We start from the raw sequence: 25,476 nt of genomic DNA, 5'->3' as shown, positions 1-25,476 counted from the left end.
AATGCCTTCCCAAGCAAGGTAATTCTTCTTTTCCCAGTTTTTTTCTTTCTCAAGGTCGTGTCTAAGAGTAGAACGAAATTAGCATAATCCTTTAAAATAGAGGTTCAGTGAATTCAGCTTAATTCTAAAACCACAGGACGATTTTGCTCTTGTTCTTGGCATGTGCAATGGGAAAATTTTCAGTATTGCCTGAATACTTCCTAGATTTGAATTGGCATACTTTAAAGTTGCTGATGGGAAGCAGATAGTTCAAGTTCCAGAATTTAACATTTGATACTAAAAGCACATTTGTGAGGAATGTTTACTGAAATACTTTGGAAGGCTGTAATGAAATCTGTTGCATTATGTCTCCATTTTTAATGGGTCCATTAATAAAATTCATGCATGATTTTAAATGTAAGCAATACTATGTTTTATGTAAATGTAAATGTGATGTTTACATAAATATATATTATGCCATTATTTCCTAAGTATTGTGACTTGTCATTGTGCTAATGTTATAAACATAGTCTGTTCTTAACCTTTTTGGTTTTTTCTATAATGTTTTAGCTTGAAATACTTTCAAACTTACAGGGCAGTTAAAAAAATGATACAAACTCAATACAGAGAAATCTATCATACCCCTAACCACCTCACCCAGATAACTAGGTCCACCAATTTCAACATTTTGCCACTTTTGCCCCTCCTTACACCCATTATGGATTAAGTTACCATTTCCTTGCCCCATTCCCCTTACAACACGTAGTCTAATATCTGTCCCTATGGGCTGGCATATTCTTCAATAATTTCTATGTAGAAAATGGGGCTTAAATTTAACATCCTAAATCCATAACAGTGTGCTTTTCTTTGATAGCAACTTTGCCTCAATAATATACACAAAGTGTGTTCCTATAACCCTCCTACTCCCACCTCTGTGTAGCCCTTGTCACAAATTACATCTATATTTCATGAGCCTAAACCACTGATTTATCATTTCATTGTATGCATTTGCCTTTTAGATTCTGTGAGAATAAAAGTTGGAATTGCAAACCAGAATACTGTAGTACTGGCATTGTATTTGCCTCTTTAGTACCCTCACCAGAGATTTTTATTTCTTTATGTGGTTTTAATCTATTGTCTATTTTGCTTTCTTTTCAAACTGCAGAACTCTCTTAGCAGGTCTTGTAGGGCCTGGTCAAGTGGTGATGAACTCTAGATGGTTTGTTTATCTGGGAATGTCCTAATCACTCCCTCATTTTTTTTTTTTTTTTTTAAAGGAAAGACAGAGAGAAGGAAGGAAGGAAGGAAGGAAGAAAGGGAAACATTTCCAAACATTTTCTTGCTTTATTGTATTTTGTTTTTCCGTTTTTGTTACATGGGCTGGGGCCGGGAATCGAACCGAGGTCCTCCGGCATAGCAGGCAAGCACTTTGCCCGCTGAGCCACCGCGGCCCACCCCACTCCCTCATTTTTTAAAGAAAGTATTGCTAGTTATAGAATGTTTGTTAAGCAGCATTTTGTTTCCAGCACTTTTAATGTCATCACGCTACCTTCAGCATATTTGACTATAATATGCTGTAGTGTAAGTCTGTTTAGATTTTTCATGTTTGAAGTTCATTGAGCATCTTCTATGTGTATATTCATGTCTCTCACTACATTTGGAAGTTTTCAGCCATTATTGATTCAATTATTCTTTATAACCCCTTCCCTCTTATACTTTGGTACTCATGCCACATGTACTTTGGTACAATTGTTGGTATCTCACAGGTCCCACAAGCTCTGTTTATTCTTTTTTCTATTCTACAGACTGAAAGATTTCACTTGTCTTATGATCAGATTCACTGATATGTCTGTCAGCTCCAATCTGCTCTTTGAATTCCTCTAGGGAATTTTTAATTTCTGTTACAGTATTCTTCAGTTGTATTCAGTTCCTTTTCAAAATTTTTACCTTTTTATTGATATTCTCTTTATGATCATCTATTGTTTCCTTTCATTCTTTCCCAAATTTTCTTTTTGCTCTTTGAGCGTATTTAAGCCCATTTTTAAAAATGTCTGTCTGAATGCTGCAGGTTTGTCTTCTGTGTTAATGGTTCTAATGGTTTAATCCTTTTTACTTGGCCCATCACTTCCTGTTTCTTCATATGTTTTGTAACCTTTTGCTGAAATCTGGATACTTTTATATTTTCTCGTATTATTGCTGTAATTTAGACTCTGAGTTGTCTAGTCCTTAGCTGTATCTGACTAGTGTATGAGTGAGCTGGAACAAACCAAAATAAGAAGAAAAAAGAGGAGGAGGAGAAAAAGAAAATACCTTTCCAAGTCTTTGCAGGGTGATGTATGCCAGTGTTTTCCTTCAAGGCTTATCCATACAATGAATTAGAAGAACAGCCAAACTGCAGGGGCTTCCCTGATGCTCTCTGAGCAAATGCCTTGTCTTGAATATACATAGGTGGCCCTAGGAATTCCCCTGCTTTATATTTATGGATATAAATGTCCCCTCTTCTGTAGGAAACATTTTCCTCATGGTCTTTTGCAGTGCTCTGAATGTCCTACAACCCGTAGTCCCTTGGTCCCAGGCAGCACAACTTGACTGTTCTTTCACAGGGTTCTCTAAGAGAGTTCTATGAACTACTTTCTATACTTAGGTGAAGCTCTGGAGTTCCTTACTCCTCAAGCCACTACCAGATAAACTGGGCCTGACACACTTGCTCCCACTGTGCTCCTCTCTGGAATGAGGAACAGGGATCTGCAGTGGAAGTGTAGCTAGCTCAGGGCCCAGTCAGTGAGGCATGAGAGAGGGGTCAGCCAAGGAGCCACGAGGTCCCACCACTTGCCTTTGCTTTAGTAAGTACTTGCCCTGCTACTGCAGTCTCTTAATTGTTCTCTGAAGCTTTGAGAAAGATGTTTCTGCCAGGTATTGCTGATGTTCAAGGTTTCAGTGGAGGGCTGGAGACCTGAAGAATCTTACTCACCATTTTGATTGGGGCAGACCTTAGCCTATCTTAATCCCCTAATTTTAATTGTTGTTCTTTATATTAGTTTGGGATTCTTTAAAATAAAGTCAATGAATAATTTTGATCATGATATTGTTTCTCTTCTGTACACCATATAACCCACTTAGCCATGACAATCATTTCATCTATTTTTGCAATTGTACTTTCATATATACTAATGCCAGCTGAAATTTTTCATTCTCCAAAGTTTGTCTTCAAAAGCAATGGTGATTAATGAAATAGGCATCTTGCTGCAGGACTTCTCAGAGCCTTGAGTATGTGCTAATATGAAATCCAAATCTTCAACTAGGAAATGTTACAAGCACTCTTCCCAAATGTATTTTTCTTCAACAACATTTTATTCTAGGAGCATTTCAAAAGATGTTTTTTCAATTGCCACACCTTTAAAATCCTATCCTTTTACAGGATTAACTTTTTTTTTTCAAATTTCAAATGTGAAAACTTCCCGTCATAGTTTGCTTTCCCAAGAGAGGAACCACTCCCTTCTTTTGTACCTGACAGACATATTAAAAAGTATTTAACCTGTTTGATCTGACTCTGTACTTAGAGATCACTCATTGCAGAAGATGCGTTTCACCTTGATTCATAGTTTTATGTAAATGATCATTTACTATAAGTCATATTATTAAAAAGCAACCAACAGAAACTGAGATGCAAAAAAAGGAAGGATATTGCCCATTTCATGAATGTGACATTTTAATTGACTGTTCATTATTATGCTTTTCCCCTATCAATCTTTTAGCTCAGATAGGCTTTTATATCATGCAGAGTAAGGCAATGAATCATAAAGAAAGGATTTTTCCAGGCTGACAATATGAAATTATCACATTTTCCCATGACAAATATTTCTTTCAACATTTGACCACATATTGGATATCTAGAAAGGAATGTCTTCTGTTTAGGGATGTATTGTGTGTTTCTGTGGTGCACATGCAGGCACTCATGGATTCTTCATAGTCAAACATCATAAGGATTTAAAAGAATAAAGAAAGCACACGAGTAAACAATGATGACTTGTGCATTTCCCTAAACTGAAATAGAGTTTAAATACTGGTGGAAACAAATTGTGAGTCAAAAATCCTGGTTTACTTTATATATCATGCATAATACTCAAAGACCACTTTTTTCTTATTCCTATTGTTTGTTTTTATGGAATATATTGTCTATAGGGAACAAAATAATTGTAGTGAACATCAACATATTCAGTGGAGATTGGGCCTTGAGAAAAGGTTATATATCCAATTTTCAGAACTACAGTATCATGAGAAAGTCTTCATCAAGGGTGATTAGAGAAAAATTCATAAAATTGATTTTTCAACTGGCAGCTAACTAACCAATACAGAATTGGAATTCATGTCTTCTCATTCTTTCTCTTGCATCCTTTGAAAATTTCTCTTCCAGAAATGAAGTTTTCTATTAATTTTGAATCAGCACATTTGAAGAGAGCATAGTATTGTGAACAGGCAGACAAATTTTGGTTTCAAAACATGTGATCTCTATCATATTCTGCCTTTTTGGGTGTAACTATGTTTTTATGTGCCATGAGTTTCAGTTTTCTCATGTAAAATGAAGAAAATATACCTATATGGAGGTTGCTATTCAAAATTATATATATCAGTGAACCTGCACATAAGAAGCTTTTTTTTTAAACATGGGCAGGCAGCAGGAATCGAACCCAGGTCCTCTTGCATCGCAGGCAAGCATTCTTACCTGCTGAGCCATCATGGCCCACCCTCATAGGAAGCTTTTAATAAATGCTGTTTAGTTCCAGTATGTATTTACAGTAACAAAATCATTCTACCTTATGAAATGTGAAGCTTCAGGTATACAAATGAATGCTGCATGCTATTTGATGGTCTCACTTTAGAGCTTTCTGTCCATTCACATAAAAATTCTGAATATTTGGAATAAATTTATTATGATAAGACAACCCACCTCCATCTGGAAAGGAACATTCCAGATTTATTTTTTAAGAGGATAAAAATTATTGTAACTTAATATAAGGGTTTCATTGCAGAGACTCTTTCTCAGAATGAAATAGACTTATATGTCTCAGGCACAGCTGAACGACTCCATTCCTTCCTCTCTCTCCACTATCCCAGGTCCACTCTTATGAGCGTACCATAATTAGGGCATATTTTCTGAGAACAGACTTGCTAAAAAAAATTAAAGCAATAAGAGAGTAAAAGAAAGAGCAAGAAAGGGGGAGGAAAGGCTGAACCAGACCTACTTGCCTTCACCAATTTCTTCTTTAAAATCACCAGCAAGATAAGTCACTCCTCCTTTCAGGAGGAGGGGGAGGGCAAGACTGAGTTCATACATTTCCTTTCTTCAAAATTTCCACCCTTTATGGAACTAAAACTGGAGGGATTACCACTTGTAGCTGGATTTCTAAGTTGGACCTAACATTGTTCCCAGGAGACATATGTATAGCTGACAATCTGTGAAATAGTATATTATTCCTTGTATAACATCTTATAATTTGTCTTGAGATTAGTGTTCTGATTGTGCAAATGTATTTGCTAGAACAAAAAAGGAAATTTTCCAGAAAGAAGCTGGGGAACAATGATTTAGAGTTCTGAATAGGCTCTACTAAGAGCAAAGGCATTTTGATTTGGCTTCGCATCTGCATCATTCTGTCCTGTGCAAAGCATCACTGTTTTGGAAAAATGCCTATTGCATTTGTATACATTCATAATCATACCAATATAGAAATGTGATCTATATGTATCTATATAAAATGTTTTTAATTCCTCTCACTTATTCATTAGCTGAATTTCATACTGGCTGTTTTATCTATTATTAATGACATTAATAATTCTAAAATCTTTTTCATTAACTTTGGTATCTATTTTGGAATCAGTATCAGGATATCTTGAATTGAATTATTTGGCAGCATCTATTTCAACATTGTGTTATATATATATGAAAATGTTAAAATTACAGGAGTATAGATAGATAAATAGATGGTAGATCAACCAATTAAAAATAAAAATGCAAGGGACTTATAACATTGGAGAATGGTTGCATCAGATGAGAAAGCAGGTGATGGGATAGGAAAGGTACACATAGATGCTATGGTGCTGATATTCTTTTAGAACTTCATACAGGTGATGTGTTGATTTAGGTGAAGGAGAAACCTGTAATGATACCCTTTTAAAAAAAGATGATATAGAGAAATGCAAGCAGTGACATGGTTTAGGAAATAACAAGGAATTTACTATAATACATTGAATAGCACATGGAAATATGATTTTCAGGTTTCTTCAAGCTATTTGAAAAATATAAAGTTTGGTACAAGTTTAAAGCCCAACTCAAGAAAATTGTTATAAATTATAGGCAAAATGAAAAAGTCAATTGGAAAATTATCATTCATGAAAGTTTATGTGCGTGATATGAAAAAAACTGATAAATGCTGAGATTACAATTTAATTAATTTGTGTATCATCATTACTTCTGTGTATTGTCAAGTTATTTATAGCTAATAGAATTTTTGATGGAATACCATAATAGCAGAATAAAATATGTAGGGCATTTCACTCACCTTACATTAAACATTTTGTTTACTATAGTGGTCTAATTTTCAAAATAAAAATTATAATAAAAGTAGATCTACAAGCAGTAATTTCTCAAATAAATTTTCTTCTTAATCTCTAAATAGAATCCCAATCAAGAACCAGTGCATTCCTAAATATTCTGTTATATTTTTGCCATATTGTGCACTAATTTCAGAGATAATAAGCACCTTCCTCTCTTTTCCTTTGAACCAGGCAACATATGTTGGGTTGACTTTGTTGTCTGATCAGAGTCAATAAGGACACAATGAAAACTAAAATACAACAAAGGAGATTGTAATAGTGTAATACAATTAGTGATATAAAAAAGCAGCAGATAAGTTTTCAAAAGCAGTCAGAATTTGGGGGCTAGGATCCAAGTATGAAAGTTGCATGAGGAAAAAAGAAATTTGAAGGCTGAATTACCTTAAATTACTAAATAAAGGACAGTCTTGAATGCTAAATTGGGTCGTCTTGTAGCGCGGAAACCAGGATTGAGGCCATAGGCCTCCAGGAACGTTCCACGAAACTAGAGCAGGCTGAGACTAAGGGACCCCAGTTTCGGGAAGCAAGTGATTTATTAGCTCATGCGCACGGGGGCCCAGCCGAGTCACCTCGAAAGTCTGAACCTCGAACAAAAGACAACCTTAGCTTTTATAGACTGTACAATATGTTAAAGACAAGGTAAACAATTGGTGGATTTAAGTTGAGAATGGCCCAGGGCTTATAGACTGTTGAGGGGCCCCCACCCCAGGAATATCTTAACTTGCCTATGTGAATTTTCACCAGTTCCTGAAGACTAGGGGCGGGGGGTTCGGGATTTTCCACAGAGAGCACAGCTAAATCAGAAAGAGGGGGAGGTGTGTCTGTTACATTTCCCCCCTTTGATACTTACCCCGATTTAATAGGGAGGGGTTATAGCATCACCTTATATGTAATGGTTTGTGCCTTTTTATTAGGAGGATTCATGCTGTGACTTTTTCAATGAATTTGATGAGGGCTCTGATTACACAGGAACCTTCATGATTAATATGGTAAATAGGGGACCGGCTAGCAGCAGGATCCGTTTAGTCCAGTTTTTGTTTGTTTGTTTTCTGTCTGGGTTTCAGACCTGCTTTCTATGTTCCTGAACTTTAGCAGCACTTATGCCAGACTGGTTTATAAAGAAACAGCACTTTTTCCCTACGAAGATACATATCCCTTTATAATGGTTGCTACTGGGTGGGAGGCTACCGCTGCTAAACCGATACTAATTAATATAACAAGAAGCCCAATTGGGAGCAGAAGTCAGCAATTAGTCTAGCCTATAAGGAATACTAGGGGCTGTGGCTAGGGAAACACAGGGGAGTTTAGGGGAGTGTGCTGAAAGTTTAGGGGTACTTATGAGAGGAGGGAGAGGATATTCAGAATGGTTTCCTCAAGCTTCGGCCGTGCGTAGATCAGTCAGCTTCTGGGAGTGACTGAAGCAGGGCTTGATGATCTTCTCAAGTTTCAGCCTTGTAATCTTAATGTGCCTAATATTTTGATGGTATGGAAGGCATACTTTTTCTGAGAGTGAATGGAGAGAGAGAGAAATAAAGATCCAGAATAAGCCAAAAGAGAGATATCCACAATTACAGTTGAGTTGAAGTAAAGTGGCAATAAGAAATGAAATGTTTGGAATTATGGGAGAATAACTTATACCATACAAAGCTGTAAAGTTAAGGGAGAACATTCTTAGGTAGAAGAGAGAATTGCAGAGTCAGGTCCATATTGGCTCTGAGTAAAACATGAGGAGAAATAGAAACTTAACTAAGATTTCATTGAGGGTAGTCTTAAGGATGTTATCTGATTGAAAAAGAATAGGATAGAAAGGTAGTGAGAAAATGAAGGCAGCTGCCTATCTTCCAGAAGTTTGGCAATGAAGACAAATAGAGAAAAACTTTCTAAAATATTGGGATGAAATTTGCTTAATTGCATTTTGGCAAATTCTTGGGGCTTTTTATCTTTCATCTGTAGTTTGTCAAAAGTTATGATGGCTTTAAACATTTCCTGTTTTCTCAGATTTGGCTCCCAAGTCATGTTGAGAGTGGAGTTATCTGTGGATATCGGGGGTGTGATGTTGCATGTTGGACCACAGATGCTCCTCATGTCTATAAAGATTTTTTATTATTTTGCTTTTATTTTCTTGTAAAAGTTTGCATTTCACCCTTCTCACTTTTCCCTCAGTTGTCAGAGATTGCCACAGTGAGCTCAGATTTCTTACCAGATGGTTCTCAAGAATGACTCCTGGAGAACTCCTAGGTTACAAGGAACCCTCTTCTTGACCTCACTTCTATAATTGAAATTCTTTGGCCTCTTTGCCCTATAACTTATGGAGCCCAAAGGGAACAATTTATATTTCCTAAGGGGAGCAAACAGACAACAATCATAAAAACATTTGAAACCGGGTTTCCCTGAAGAGTCATCAAATTCTAATAACAGAACACAAAATAAATGGTACATATGGTGCCAAATATTTTCCAAAATTTACCCTATTTTTTACATCCTCTTTGCATAATCAAAAGTTGTTTTTTTTCTTTCTCAAAATGCTTAGTTCAAAAATTAAAAGCATATTTTAGAGGTACATACATGCAGATATATAAATACTTCTGTCCTTCAATATTTTTGAAAGATATAATACTCAACTTAAAAAGAAAAATGGTTGTGTTTTATGTTAAATGAAAGACAAGACAAAAAAATGTTAATTTCAATTGGATTATTTGGTTTTCTTTCTTGTGGTAATATATACATTATTTACTGCTACCTAACATTATCCTCAGATTAGTGGTTACAACAACAAACATGTATTATATCATAGCTTCTGTAGGGCAGGGATCTGGATGGGACTCAGCTGGGTGGCTCTAGTTCAGGGCACCTCACAAGGTTGCAGTCAGGTTATCATCCAGGGCTGCCATCATCTCAAGATTCAGTTTAGGGAGAATCCAATTCCAAGTACCCGCGTATGTCTGCTGGCCCCAGGACCTCACTGGCTGTCAGCTGGAGACATTGCATTTTGTCAAGCAGACCTCTCCATAAGGGAAGTCACAACATGACAGTAAGCTTCCCTGAGATAATGAGCTAACCAGAAAGAGAGTGATCAAACTCAGAAGTGGCATCCTACCACTATTTCCATTCATTGGGAGCAAGTCACCAAGTCCATACCCAACTAGTCAGGAATTACACAAAGGACATAGGAGTCATGGGGAGCCATTTTAGGGGATACTTACTGTATTTACTATCCTAATAAAAAATTGTTTTTTTACTAATTAGAAAATTTTACTTTTGAAAGTTGTAATTTATACCAATAACTGTCCAACACAGACAAGGAAGCATGATTTTAATTTTATAAGGAAAGTATGGTAGTTCTTTTTCTTTTCTCTTGTATTTTTTCAATTAATTTGTGTTTTTTTCTTTTGTTTGACTTCAATCCCATTACTGGTAGCATTTTTCTGTTCTGATTCCACCTGATGTTGCCTATTTCATTACCAGGAAAATATAATGACATTTTATCAAAAAAGTGTTTGTTAAAAAAAATCTGTATTCTAGATGTTCATAATACCTTTCCTTTATTTTTAAAGGTTTTTTTCTGCAAATGATGTAGTTGGAGAATTTTTTTTAAAGATAAAGAAACATAAGAATTGCTTCAGCTTTATAGAATCTGACATATCACGTGTTAAGCTGCTAGTGAGCAGACAATCTGGGTGGCATTGGTAAGATGTTGAAAGCTCTGACTAAAAGTGCTGCTCAATTAGAGAGGCTGAGATAGTCTCTTGGTGAATCTAAGCTGGACCTGAAGCATGCTATTCCAACAGCCAAGGAAGCCATTTTCCTTGTTGACTCATTTCTGATGATCTGCTACAGTTATTGTCATTACTCATTTGAGAATAAGCTCTCTTGACCTCATAGTTACTTACATATATCTTGCAAAGAAAAACTATGAGAAATAGTCAGTAGCAAAGAGCAGTGTCAAAAAAGATGGAATTTTCAAAAATTATAGCTTTTACTGTTTTTTAAAGAAAATGTCATTGGTTCTTGCCACAGAAGTAACTAGATTTATAAATAAATTCTAGTTTAGATACCTGTTAACTACAAGAATTGATCATATTTAAAATGTATAAAATAAGATATTTTATATATTTAATTTTATAAAAGTTTGCTATAATTATCTTACATAAGTAATGGTAATCTGCTTTTCCAAGTCAGGAAAATGGCAATAAAAGAGATCTGCCAGTACATGGAAAAACAGGGAATACCACAATTATAACTTATAAATTTAGATCCTTAATATATATTGATATATATTTATTTTTTCTAAAATGGAATTAAATTACAATCCAAGAAGACCTTTCCATTTTGTATTTGTTTTTTTCCTGCTCTGAATAGTGTAAAAAAACACCACATAAATCATAAAGTAAATTTCTTGTTTGTATGGTACAGAAAATGTATATTTATATATCACATCATAAAATTATAGAAAGACTCAGAATTCCTCCAAGCCTACTTCTACACTAAGCATCTTAATAAACTAAAGAATAAAGACATCAAGTGAAATTCCAAAAGCTATACCTAAATAGCTGAAATAAAACCAAATTGTAAGTATTCCTTGTAAGTTTGTGCACATTTACTACCCTGTAAAAAGCCTTGATGTCTTGTCATCATTGAAAATACCTTGCAGATCCTTTGCATAGAAGCACAGGACCAGAATACTTTTTTTAAAAATTTATTTATTAATTAAAAAAAAAGAAACTAAATAAAACAACATACATAATCAGTAATTCACAATATCATCACTTAGTTGCATATTCATCATTTCTTAGAACATTTGCATTAATTCAGAAAAAGAAATAGAAAGACAATAGAAAAAGAAATAAAATGAACACAAGAAAGAAAAGAAAAGATTATACCCACCATACCCCTCACCCCTTGCTTTCATTGATCACTAGCATTTAAACTAAATTTATTTTAGCATTTGTTCCCCCTATTATTTATTTTTATTCCATATATTCTACTCCTTTGTTGACAAGGTAGATAAAAGGAACATCAGACATAAGGTTTTCACAATCACACAGTCACATTGTGACAGCTGTATCATTATTCAATCATCCTCAAGAAACGTGGCTACTGGAACACAGCTCTACATTTTCAGGCAGTTCCCTCCAGCCTCTCCAATACATCTGGAATAAAAAGATGATATCTACTTGATGCATAAGAATAACCTCCAGGATAACCTCTCCACTCTGTTTGGAATCTCTCAGCCATTGACACTTTGTCTCATTTCCCTCTTTCCCCTTTTGGTTGAAAAGGTTTTCTCAATTCCTTGATGCTAAGTCTCAGCTCATTCTAGGGTTTTTCTCAATCCTTTGATGCTGAGTCTCTGGTCATTCCAAGATCTCTGTCCCACATTGCCAGGAAGGTCCACACCCCTGGGAGTAATGTCCCACATAGAGAGGGGTATGGTGGTGAGACTTCTTGTTGTGTTAGCTGGAGAGAGGGGCCACATCTGAGCAACAAAAGAGGCTCTCTTGGGGGTGACTCTTAGGCCTAAATTTTAAGTAGGCTTGACCTATCCTTTGTAGGGTTAAGTTTCATATGAACAAACCCCAAGACTGGGGGCTCTGCCTATAGCTTTGGTTGTCCACACTTCTTGTGAGAATATTAAGAATTCAACTTGGGGAGAGGGCCAAGATGGTGGCTTGGTAAGGTGTGCACGTTTTAGTTTGTCCTCCAGAGCAACTACTAAATAACCAGAAACAATACATAGCAGCTCCCGGAGCCTTGACAGAGACCAGACACACAGCATGCCCCAGTCTGGACCAGCTGGACCAGCTGCGAGTCTCCGCGGTGGTGAGTTCCCCGAGATGTATGCACTTCCCCAAGCCGCGGCAGCTGGTGCCCCTCCCTCAAGGGTGGTTTCCTGGACTGGCTGCAAGGCTCCAGAACAACGAGTTCCCCAAGCTGTGGCGGCCAGTGACCAGCACCCCTCCCCCACAGGCAGCTTCCCGGACTGGCTGAGAGTCTCCGGACTGGCTGTGAGTTTTGGAACAGCGAGTTCCCCAAGCCATGTTGGCCAGTGACCAGTGCCCCTCCCCCATGGGTGGCTTCCTGGAGGGAAAGGAGGGAGTCTCCAACAGTAGCAGGGACTGAGTCTGACTGAACACCAATAGTGGCATTAATGAACAAATTCTGACTACTGAAAATAGGCCCCCAGCTCAGGCGAAACTGATTGGGATGGAAGTTGCCTATTGGGCTGGCTGGAAGGGAGGAAAGGGGATGAAACAGAGCCTTCTGTGGCTGTTTCTACAGGGGCTTGTTTGCCTCTGGACTCAGTGCTGGGATTACACAGGCTGCAACTGCCCCAAATGCAGAAACAGGCTGCTTTCAGGGCTGTCTACCACCTGAACCTTCCCCATGGGAGGGGTGAAACGCAACTCAGGTGGAATCCCTCTCTCAAGGAATTCAGATCCCAGGGCTTTGCAATTTGAAGCCATTAAAACCAGCCTACAGCCTTTCTTCTGTCTCCACCATGCCCCCAGCAAGGAGAGTCTTACAAAGTTAAAGGAGCCACAACATATTTTGCTGGTGGGACCCGAAGACAGACAAGCACCACATACTGGGCAGGATAAGAAAGACAGAACCCAGAGACTTCACAGGAAAGTCTTTAAACCTGCTGGGTCTCACACTCAGGGAAAATGGATGCAGGTGATTCCTTCCCCCCGAAAGGAGGCCAGCTTAGTCCAGGAAAACCTGGCTGGAGTCTGTAATACTTATGTAGACCCTCCTAAGGGTAGGGAGGGAAAAGGCACCTTGCAAGCAGGTCAAGAAACAAGAAAATAAGAACTGAAAATTTACCCTCTGTTAAACAAAACTTAAGCTAGAGGCCCAGAAAAAGCTGAACTGAAGGTCAATGAACAGATAGACAACAAACTCATCCAGTAAGAAAACCCTACGTAAGATAAGTGAAAGCAATCTCCAGAATAAACTAATTAAGGTAATTAAATGTCCAGACACCAGCAAAAAATAACAAATCACACCAGGGAAATTGAAGATATGGCCCAGTCAAAGGAACAAACCAATAGTTCAAATGAGATACAGGAGCTAAGACAACTAATTCTGAATATATGAACAGAAATGGAAAACCTCTTCAAAAACCAAATCAATAAATTGAGGGAGGACATGAAGAAGGCAAGGAATGAAAAAAAGAAGAAATGGAAATTCTGAAAAAACAAATCACAGAACTTATGGGAATGAAAGATGCAGTAGAAGAGATGAAAAAACAATGGAAACCTACAATGGTAGATTTCAAGAGACAGAGGCTAGAATTAGTGAACTGGAAGAATGGAACTTCTGAAATCCAAAAAGAAACAGAAACTATAAGGAAAAGAATGGAAAAATTTGAGCAGGGGCTCAGGGAATTGAATGATGATATGAAGTGCACAAATATACATGTTGTGGATGTCCCAGAAGGAGAAGAGAAGGGAAAAGGAGGAGAAAAACTAATAGAAGAAATTATCACTGAAAATTTCCCAACTCTTATGAAAGACCTAAAATTACAGATCCAAGAAGTGTAGCACACCCCAAAGAGAATAGATCCAAATAAGTGTTCTCCAAGACACTTACTAGTTAGAATGTCAGAGGTCAAAGAGAAAGAGAGGATCTTGAAAGGAGCAATAGGAAAACAATCCCATCACATACAAGGGAAACCCAATAAGACTATGTGCAGATTTCTCAGCAGTAACCATGGAGGCAAGAAGACAGTGGGATGATATATTTAAATTACTAAAAGAGAAAAACTGCCAACCAAGAATTCTATATCCAGCAAAATTGTCCTTCAAAAATAAGGGAGGAATTAAAACATTTTCAGACAAAAAGTCACTGAGAGAATTTGTGACCAAGAGACCAGCTCTGCAAGAAATACTAAAGGGAGCACTAGAGACAGATGCAAAAAGACAGAAGAGAGAGGTGTGGAGAAGAGTGTAGAAAGAAGGAAAATTAGATATGATACATATAATACAAAAAGCAAAATCACAGAGGAAAGTATTACCCAAACAGTAATAACACTAAATGTTATTGGACTGAATTTCCCAATCAAAAGATATAGACTGGTAGAATGGATTAAAAACCAGGATCCTTCTATATGGTGTCTACAGGAAACACATCTTAGACCCAAAGACAAACATAGTGTATTAGTTAGGGTTCTCTAGAGAAACAGAACCAACAGGGAACACTTGCAAATATAAAATTTATGAAAGTGTCTCACGTGACCGTAGGAACACAGAGTCCAAAATCCACAGGGCAGGCTGCGAAGCCGATGACTCTAATGGATGGCCTGGATGAACTCCACAGGAGAGGCTCACCAGCCAAAGCAGGAATGCAACCTGTCTCCTCTGAGTCCTCCTTAAAAGGCTTCCCATGATTGGATTTAGCATCACTAATTGCAGAAGACACTCCCCTTTGGCTGATTACAAATGGAATCAGCTGTGGATGTAGCTGACGTGATCATGACCTAATCCTATGAAATGTCCTCATTGCAACAGACAGGCCAGCGCTTGCTCAATCAGATGAACAGGTACCACAACTTGGCCAAGTTGACACCTGTCCCTAACCATGACACATAGGTTGAAAGTGAAAGATTGATGAAAGATCTTTCATGCAAATAACAACCAGAAAAGAGCAGGAGTAGCTATACTAATATCCAACAAATTAGACTTCAAATGTAAAACAGTTAAAAGAGACAAAGAAGGATACTATCTACTAATAAAAGGAACAATTAAACAAGTAGACATAACAATCATAAATATTTATACACCAAACCAGAATGCCCCAAAATACATGAGGAATACACTGCAAATATTGAAAAGGGAAACAGACACATCTACCATAATAGTTGGAGACTTCAATTCACCACTCTCATCAATGGACAGAACATCTAGACAGAGGATCAATAAAGAAACAGAGAATTTGAATATTACAATAAATGAGCTAGACTTAACAGACATTTATAAGACATTACACCCCACAACAGCAGGATACACCTTTTTCTCAAGTGCTCATGGATCATCCTCAAAGATAAACCATACGCTGGGTCACAAAGCAAGTCTCAACAAATTTAAAAAGATTGAAATCATACACAACACTTTCTTGGATCATAAAGGAATGAAGTTGGAAATCAATAATAGGCAGAGTGCCAGAAAATTCAAAAATACGTGGAGGCTCAACAACACACTCTTAAACAACGAGTGGGTCAAGGAAGAAATTACAAGAGAACTTAGTAAATATCTCGAGGTGAATGAAAATGAAAACACAACATATCAAAATCTATGGGACGCAGCTAAGGCAGTGCTAAGAGGGAAATTTATTGCCCTAAATGCCTATATCAAAAAAGAAGAAAGGGCAAAAATTCGGGAATTAACTGTCCACTTGGAAGAACTGGAGAAAGAACAGCAAACTAACCCCCAAGCAAGCAAAAGGAAAGAAATAACAAAGATTAGAGCAGAAATAAATGAAATTGAGAACATGAAAACAATAGAGAAAATCAATAAGACCAGAAGTTCGTCTATGAGAAAATCAACAAGATTGATGGGCCCTTAGCAAGATTGACAAAAAGAAGAAGAGAGAGGATGCAAATAAATAAGATCAGAAATGGAAGAGGAGACATAACCACTGATCTCACAGAATTAAAGGAGGTAATAACAGGATACTATGAACAACTTTATGCAAAGAAATGCAACAATGTAGATGAAATGGACAAGTTCCTTGAAAGGCATGAACAACCAACTTTGACTCAAGAATAAATAGATGACCTCAACAAACCAATCACAAGTAAAGAAATTGAATCAGTCATTCAAAAGCTTCCCGAAAAGAAAAGTCCAGGACCAGATGGCTTTACATGTGAATTCTACCAAACGTTCCAGAAAGAACTAGCACCAACCCTACTCAAATTCTTCAAAAAATTGAAGTGGAGGTAAAGCTACCTAATTCATTCTATGAAGCCAACATCACCCTCATACCAAAACCAGGCAAAGATATTACAAAAAAAAAAAAACTACAGACCAATCTCTCTAATGAATATAGATGCAAAAATCCTCAACAAAATTCTAGCAAATTGAATCCAGTAACACATTAAAAGAATTATGCATCATGACCAAGTAAGATTCATCCCAGGTATGCAAGGATGGTTCAACATAAGAAAATCAATTAATGTAATACACCATATCAACAAATCAAAGCAGAAAAATCACATGATCATCTCAATTGATGCAGAGAAGGCATTTGACAAGATTCAACATACTTTTCTGTTGAAAACACTTCAAAGGATAGGAATACAAGGGAACTTCCTTAAAATGATAAAGGGAATATATGAAAAACCCACAGTTAATATCATCCTTAATGGGGAAAAATTGAAAATATTCCCCCTAAGATCAGGAACAAGACAAGGATGTTCACTATCACCACTGTTATTCAACATCATGTTGGAAGTTCTAGCCAGAGCAATTAGACAAGAAAAAGAAATACAAGGCATCAAAATTGGAAAGAAAGAAGTAAAACTCTCACTTTTTGCAGATGAAATGATACTATACATCAAACAGAAAAATCCACAACAAAACTACTAGAGCTAATAAACGAGTACAGCAAAGTAGCAGGCTACAAGATCAACATTCAAAAATCTGTAGTGTTTCTATATACTAGCAATGAACAAGCTGAGGGGGAAATCAAGAAATGAATTCCATTTACAATTGCAACTTAGGAATAAATTTAACTAAAAAGACAAAAGACCTATACAAAGAAAACTGCAAGAAACTGCTAAAAGAAATCACAGAAGACCTAAATAGATGGAAGGGCATACCATGTTCATGGATTAGAAGACTAAATATAGTTAAGATGTCAATTCTACCTAAATTGATTTACAGATTCAACATAATACCAATCAAAATCCCAACAACTTATTTTTCAGAAATAGAAAAACCTATAAGCAAATTTATCTGGAAGGGCAGGGTGCCCCAAATTACTAAAAGTATCTTGAGAAAAAAAACGAAGCTGGAGGTCTCATGCTGCCTGACTTTAAGGCATATTCTGAAGCCACAGTGGTCAAAACAGCATGGTATTGGCATAAAGATAGATATATTGACCAATGGAATTGAATAGAGTGCTCAGATATAGATCCTCTCATCTATGGACATTTGATCTTTGATAAGGCAGTCAAGCCAACTCACCTGGGACAGAACAGTCCCTTCAATAAATGGTGCCTAAAGAACTGGATATCCATATGCAAAAGAATGAAAGAGGACCTGTTTCTCACACCCTATAGAAAAGTTAACTCAAAATGGATCAAAGATCTAAACATTAGGTCTAAGACCATAAAACAGTTAGAGGAAAATGTAGGGAGATATCTTATGAATCTTATAACTGGAGGTGGTTTTATGAACCTTACACCTACAGCAAGAGAACTGAAGAAATAAATAAATAAATGGGAGCTCCTCAAAATTAAACACTTTTGTGCATCAAAGAACTTCATCAAGAAAGTAGAAAGACAGCCTACACAATGGGAGACAATATTTGGAAATGAAATATCAGATAAAGGTCTAGTATCCAGAATTTATAAAGAGATTTTTCAACTCAGCAACAAAAAGACAGCCAATCCAATTACAAAATGGGAAAAAGACTTGAACAGACACTTCTGAGAAGAGGAAATACAAATGACCAAAAGGCACATGAAGAGATGCTCAATGTCCATGGCCATTAGAGAAATGCAAATCAAAACCACAATGAGATATCATCTCACACCCATCAGAATGGCCATTATCAACAAAACAGAAAATGACAAGTGCTGGAAAGGATGCGGTGAAAGAGGCACACTTATCCACTGTTGGTGGGAATGTCAAATGGTGCAACCACTGTGGAAGGCAGTTTGGTGGTTCCTCAAAAAGATGAATATAGAATTGCCATATGACCCAGCAATACCATTGCTAGGTATCTACTCAGAGAACTTAAGGGCAAAGACACAAACAGACATTTGCACACCAATGTTTATAGCAGCGTTATTTACAATTGCAAAGAGATGGAAACAGCCAAAGTGTCCATCAACAGACGAGTGGCTAAACAAACTGTGGTATATACATATGATGGAATATTATGCAGCTCTAAGGCAGAATAAACATATGAAGCATGTAATAACATGGATGGACCTAGAGAACGTTATGCTGAGTGAGACTAGCCAAAAACTAAAAGACAAATACTGTATGGTCTCACTGATATGAACCAACGTTAGTGAATAAACATGGAATATGTCATTGGTAACAGAGACCATCAGGAGATAGAAATAGGGTAAGATAATGGGTAATTGAAGCTGAAGAGATACAGACTGTGCAACAGGACTGGATACAAAAACTCAGAAATCGGCAGCACAATGCTACCTAATTGTAATGTAACTATGTTAAAACATTGAATGAAGCTGCATGTGAGGTATAGTTTTTTTTCCTCTCTATTATCGTTTTATTTCTTTTTCTGTTGTCTTTTTATTTCTTTTTGTAAATCGATGCAAATGTACTAAGAAATGATGAGTATACAACTATGTGATGATATTAAGAATTACTGATTGTATATGTAGAATGGAATGATTTCTAAATATTTTGTTAGTTAATATTTTTTAATTAATAGTAAAAAAAAGAATTCAACTTGGGGAAGTTGAATTTCTCCACATTCTCACCACTTCCTGAAGGCTAAAAATATATTATGCAAATATAAAATGCTGATGTTGGTGTGTGAAATGCCTCAAATGCCACCACAGTCATCAGATTAAATGGATTTCAATTGGCAGTAACAAACTTTGTAATGATGTTTCTTCTTTTACTTCCCACATAATTCCATCTGATTCATTCAGCTTTAAAAATTATATTTGTCGGGGCGGGCCGCGGTGGCTCAGCGGGCAAGAGTGCTTGCCTGCCGTGCCGGAGGACCCCGGTTCGATTCCCGGCCCCAGCCCATGTAAAAAACAAACAAACAAAATATAATAAAAAAAAAAAACAAGAAAATGTTTAAAAATGTTTCCCTTTCTTCCTCCTTTCCTTCCTTCCATCCTTCCTTCCTTCTCTGTCTTTCCTTCCTTAAAAAAAAAAAAAAAAAAAAAAAAAAAAAAAAAAATTATATTTGTCTATTTTTCTCACAATACAGAATATGACCAGTTTGTATGACATGCATATGGTTTATCTACATGATATTTGTCCTTATTTCCAAATTAAATAATGCCATGGAGTTCTTCCCCTTTATTTTACAATCTGATGGGTTTCCAGATTTAGCTAAAGCTCTCTACACAAAATGTGCTAAGCTTGTATTTTCACCTTCTATAGAAGAATCTGTAAGTTTATAGCATATTTGAAAATGTAGTTAGCCTTGCTTAACTATGGTTATTTCTCCTGTTTTGTTTGATGTTTCATAATTCAAGAAGGCCCTTTGGAATTTATTAAATGTTTACTCAAATGTATCTTTAATTGCATTTAGGGAACTACAGCAAGATTTTATTGGGGAAAATGGGACCATGGAGTATGAAACTTTTCAGAATCTTCTCTTCATGTTTTAAGTGTTTTATAAAAGCCTTCCACAGTGAAGTCATAGGGGGAATGAAGCTGTTATGGAAATTTGAGCAATAGCTCTGACACAAAACTTTGGTATATGTAGTCAGAGATTTCACACAATATTTATACACTATTAGTATGAGCTTTAAAAATATTTAATGATATAATCACATTTCATTCTTTCATTTAACAGATATTAATTCATTGTTCAATATGTAACACTTTTCTTGGCACTTGTAATACATGGATGATTATAATAAAGAAAGTGCCTTGCCCTCATTGAAACTACATTGCAGATAGAGGGAAACAACAAAGAACTAAAAGAAATAAGAAAGACATTTAGTCTATTTGTTGGTGATATGTACAAAAAATAAATAGGGCGGGCCGCGGTGGCTCAGCGGGCAAAGTGCTTGCCTGCCATGCCGGAGGACCTCGGTTCGATTCCCGGCCCCAGCCCATGTAAAAAACAAACAAACAAACAAACAAAATACAATAAAACAAGAAAATGTTTAAAGATGTTTCCTTTCCTTCCTTCTATCCTTCCTTCCTTCTCTCTGTCTTTCCTTCCCTTCCTCCCTCTCTCTTTAAAAAAAAAAAAAAAAAAAAAATAAATAAATAAATAAATAAATAAATCAGGAATGTAGAACAGAGAATGAAGGTAGAAGTTGCAATTTTAAGTATGATGATGAGGGAAAGTCTCACTGAAAAGATGTCATTTGAGCAAAGAACTGAAGGGGTTGAGGAAGCCACACATGCAGGTGTCTAAGAGGAAGAGTAGCCCATGCAGGAGGAAGAACAGGGACAAGATGGCTGAGGTGGCAACACCTCTTGCATGCTTGAGGAACAGCAAAGGGGCTAGTGGATTGGCTGTCAGTGAGCAAGAGGTGAATACTAGTTATCTTAGGTTTGAAAGTTAAGGAAGGATCCTATCATGGAGGGCCCTTTACACTACTGGAAGAACTTGGAATGTTTCTCCAGCTGTGATGAGATGCTAAAATATTTTGAGTGAAGGAGTGACATGATCTGACTTTTTTTAAAAATAGAGGATCACTTTGGCAGATAACAACCTCCAGAGATGCAACAGCAGAAAGTTGATTTACTATCACTCATATTTCTTTTACTTCCTCTCATCCTTCTATTTACTCTGGGACTCTTCTCTCTTCTTGACCTGCCTCAACACAGAGACTCAGAATTGAAATTAAAAATTAATACCCATGTATAGTGAGGGTGCTCAAATAAAAGTCCAAACCTAGATAAAGGGCTTTTGAAAATCCCAAATTAACCAATAACCCTAATCATTTCAATTTTATCATTTTTACTTTAAATCCTCTTCTGACATCCCATCTTTGATGAATCTTATATTTAATATTAATTCTCAATTTTTATGGTTAAGTGTAGTGAGAAACCAGATGCTTTGAGCAAACATTTGAATAGATTTATCTTGGTGTTTATTCCTCTCAACAGAAAGTATGAGGATTCTGCTTTATGTTTCTTAATTCTACTACTCTTTTCTGAAAATTTTGAAATACATAACTTAGGCAAAACTTAAGAGTGTAAAAACTAAGAGAAGATAGAGTAAAAAATAGAATTAATGTGGTAAGTAGAAAATAAATATTTAATTGACAGCAAACTCTACGTAGTTCAGATATTTGCAATGGATCATTAAAAAAAAGTCTTTATTTTTAATTAAAAATCCAAGTGAAATATTGCTTACAAATATATATATATATATATTTAAGGCTACAAAATTTATTCCTAAAGAAAATTTTCTCCTGTACAAGTAATGAATCTGCAAAGTTTTAAATTTTTTAAATGATTTTTTGATGATTTCATATGTCTGAGTTAATTAGTAATAGCAAGTGTAACACTTCTATTCATTTATTTATTCATTCAAAAAATATTTATTACATTACCTTACATTCCCTATACTCAACCATTCTAATCTCTGAGGATGATACAACAGTAAATGAAATAGTCAAAAATTTTCTACCCTCGTGGAAAGTATATTCCAATAGGGAAGACAATTAATAAGATACATAAGTAAATAAATGATATAAGAATGCCACAGATTATTTAAAAATACTGATTGTTGTCCCCATTTACTTCTTAAAAGGAGTGTTTCTCCCTCCATGCTGAAAATGTTTCCCTCTAGCTCTGCTGAAAGGTGGAATTTTAATTTCTTAGGCACATTTAAAATTTTGAGGTTTGATAGTTTCAGGAAAGGTTTTTGGAATGTGTGAAATTAAACTATAGAGTGTTGTTATTTATTAGATTTTTTTAATGTACAGATAAGTATGTGCATTAGCACTTGCTGTACTCGTGCCTTCCACTTAAACATTTTAAAGAATATTCTTGAAACTGCTATAGGAATTATGGCACTTAGGTTACATTTTAGAGCAGAAGGCTCAGCTTCTATTCAAATTCAATCTATATATTATTTACATATATTTCTGCTGAGTTCACAACTCCATAGTACATAGTTCAGATTTTGGAGATGCCTGGTAGAGCCAGTATCTGCATTGACTCTATTTTGGTGGAACAAAATAGAGGGTAGACCAGGAATCAAACAAGAAAATTCAAAAAGAATCTGTGCAGTGCCTAACATAGGTTATTCAGTTTGAAAAGGAAAAAAAAATAAGATGGTTTATGTGGATAAATGAATAACTATACTTTGGTAATAATGTATGTAGCCATACTGTATTAGAAATGCATCCAAATGTCATTCAGATCCATATTTGATTAAAACACTGTCTCAGAAGTCATAGATTTGTAAATGCTTCACAGCAGCCTGGTTTCCTTATCATTTAATTATAAATTCAGTCTCTGCACTTTTCCCCCAGTATAACGGAGGACCAAGAAAAATATTATAAGAAATGTCCTCTATACATCACAAATTGAGATGTGGGTTTGCATTTGTTCAACTCAAATTAAGAGGTAAAAATAAAGACAGGTAGAAAATTGTTCTCCTACCTTTGGTATTGAAGAATACATAGAGTTATTCCTTTCATTATGATTGTGCAACAAACTTCCTTAACATAGAAAAGTATCTGCAAATGGCTTTAGTTTTATGTGACATCATGATTTGAAGGTCTAGTTTGAATTGTACCAGGATGAGGAGGAGGAAACTACTGGTGATCCCCATCAGGTTATGCTTTCATAGGAAAGCCTTAGGGAAAGGAAATCCAAACTTAGGTTCCATCTGGACTGTACCTCAATCAATCAACCTCCTTCTCTGTTTATCTCCCTATCCCCATTCTAGGCTCCCTCTTACATACTAGTTTTTGAAACTATTTTTGTTGCTCCAGGTTTTCTTATACTTTTATGTCAGTTCCTCAGATACATGTTACATGCTACCCTTACTCTTCTTTTGTTTCTTGATATATGATTTTATTGGGGGAACCAGAGGCCTTTATAAGCTCATCACCTTGCCACAAAGTTGAAGTCTAAAATTGTTTTGAAATACAATTGGAGAAGTTAGTATTTCAGACTTGGATTGGTTCTTAAGGATTATCTACTCTGTCTTTTCTTAGTATATAGATTCTAATGTGTTCAGCTTCTGTTTAAACACTACCTGCCTACAAGAAGCAGTGCATTATGTTTTGGGGACAGCTTACATAGCTGAAAAATGTTTCTTATATTAAGTAGCACCTTCTTATAAAATTTTACTCATTAAATCTGTAGAGTGGCATAGATTATATCCACAGAGTACAGAATTAAATCCTGGAAGAGACAAAAAAAGCAATGGCTTATAATTCTTCTGTCTTTCCACCTATGATAAACAAATTGATGATCATCAAACTATGACTTTTTCTCAAAGTTATGTACCATCTTGGGCTGCCAGGGAATTGAGTTTTCCTTTCTAAGGCTAATGGTAACTTGACAAGAAGGAACTCTTCAGGATGGTAGGAAGTCACCATGGAATACGTAACTAAAAATGAGGCAATTTAAAAATACATGGAGAGAATGCAAATTCTTTAATTATAATCAGAAACCTTGGGGAAAACATTCTCAGAGCAGATCTTAATGACCGCTAAATCCATCAATAGATGATGATCACTCTCCATGGGTGTTGGATCTTTCTTCCTTTAATGCCTCTCTCCTCAAAGCCTGAGTGTGCAATAAGTGGATAAAAACCTTAAGAAACATCAATAAGATTAAAGGAATTAAAAGTCAGAATTCAGACTGAGTGAAACAACCTGTGGTTCATTACATTCCCCTCTGTAAAGAACATAGGGCAATAACATAGGTTTAAATCCTCAACATAATAATACATATGTTTATACATTGGTTTGTAAATTTTAGCCTGCATTTGAATTGTCTGGAGGGCTTGTTCAAAACAGATTGCTGGTCCCCACTCCATTTCATAGTTGATGCTGGTGCTGCTTTTCCAATTAACTTTCTTTAAGAACCATTATTCTAAACCTAAATATGTTGAGATTTTTATAGTTGCTCTATGCTTTTTAAAATGACTTCTGTCTTGGAAAATGTATCACTTATGGTAATATATCCCTGGATATTTTTAGCAAAATTTTTCTACACAGTGATCCAAGAATCCAGGATTCCTGTAACTTTTGAATTTACCATCCCCTCAGATTTCATGTACATGGAGACAAAAGAAGGGGGAAAGGGTGGGCCATGGTGGCTCAACAGGCAGAATTATCACCTGCCATGCAAGAGACCTGGGTTCAATTCCTGGTGCCTGCCCATGCAAAAAAAAAAAAGATGGAGGGACAAAGACCATAGAGAGACTCACTTGATTCTTAGCCCCTGGAATGGGGATTGGCACACATCCCACTTACACTCACACTAATTGAACACACCAGACTACCAAGAAAGTTAGAAAGTGTTGTCAGTGGGAGGCCAGTTACTAATCCCAGAGATTTAGACTCAGTATATCTGAGAAGGCATCCTTGGAGTTTTCAAAGCTCTGTTACCCATTGAGTTATATGACTAAGTCACAGAATTTTTATTTCAATACTACAGTCAGCAACATTCAGTGCCTATTGTGTGAAAGATACCATGCTGGACACTGGGACTATTAAATATCATTGAAAAACAAACATTAGGGTAGGCCACGGTGGCTCAGCAAGCAGAGTTCTCACCTGCCATGCCAGAGACCCAGGTTCAATTACCAGTGCCTGCCCATGTGAAAAACAAACAAACATTAGGCATACCTTTTTGGAGCTTATAGCATAATGAAGGAGAAGTAAAATACAGGGTCTTTTATGTCAGGCTAATTATTTAAAAGTGTGTCAAAAGGTTGCCTCTATTTCTTCACTTCCCATTTACTTCTTAACTCATTTCAATCTAGCTTCTACTATCCATTGAAATTGATGTTACT

Source organism: Tamandua tetradactyla, chromosome 9 (assembly GCF_023851605.1).
Source record: "Tamandua tetradactyla isolate mTamTet1 chromosome 9, mTamTet1.pri, whole genome shotgun sequence".
NCBI classification, from domain to species: Eukaryota; Metazoa; Chordata; class Mammalia; order Pilosa; family Myrmecophagidae; genus Tamandua; species Tamandua tetradactyla.
This window is presented reverse-complemented; position numbering follows the sequence as displayed.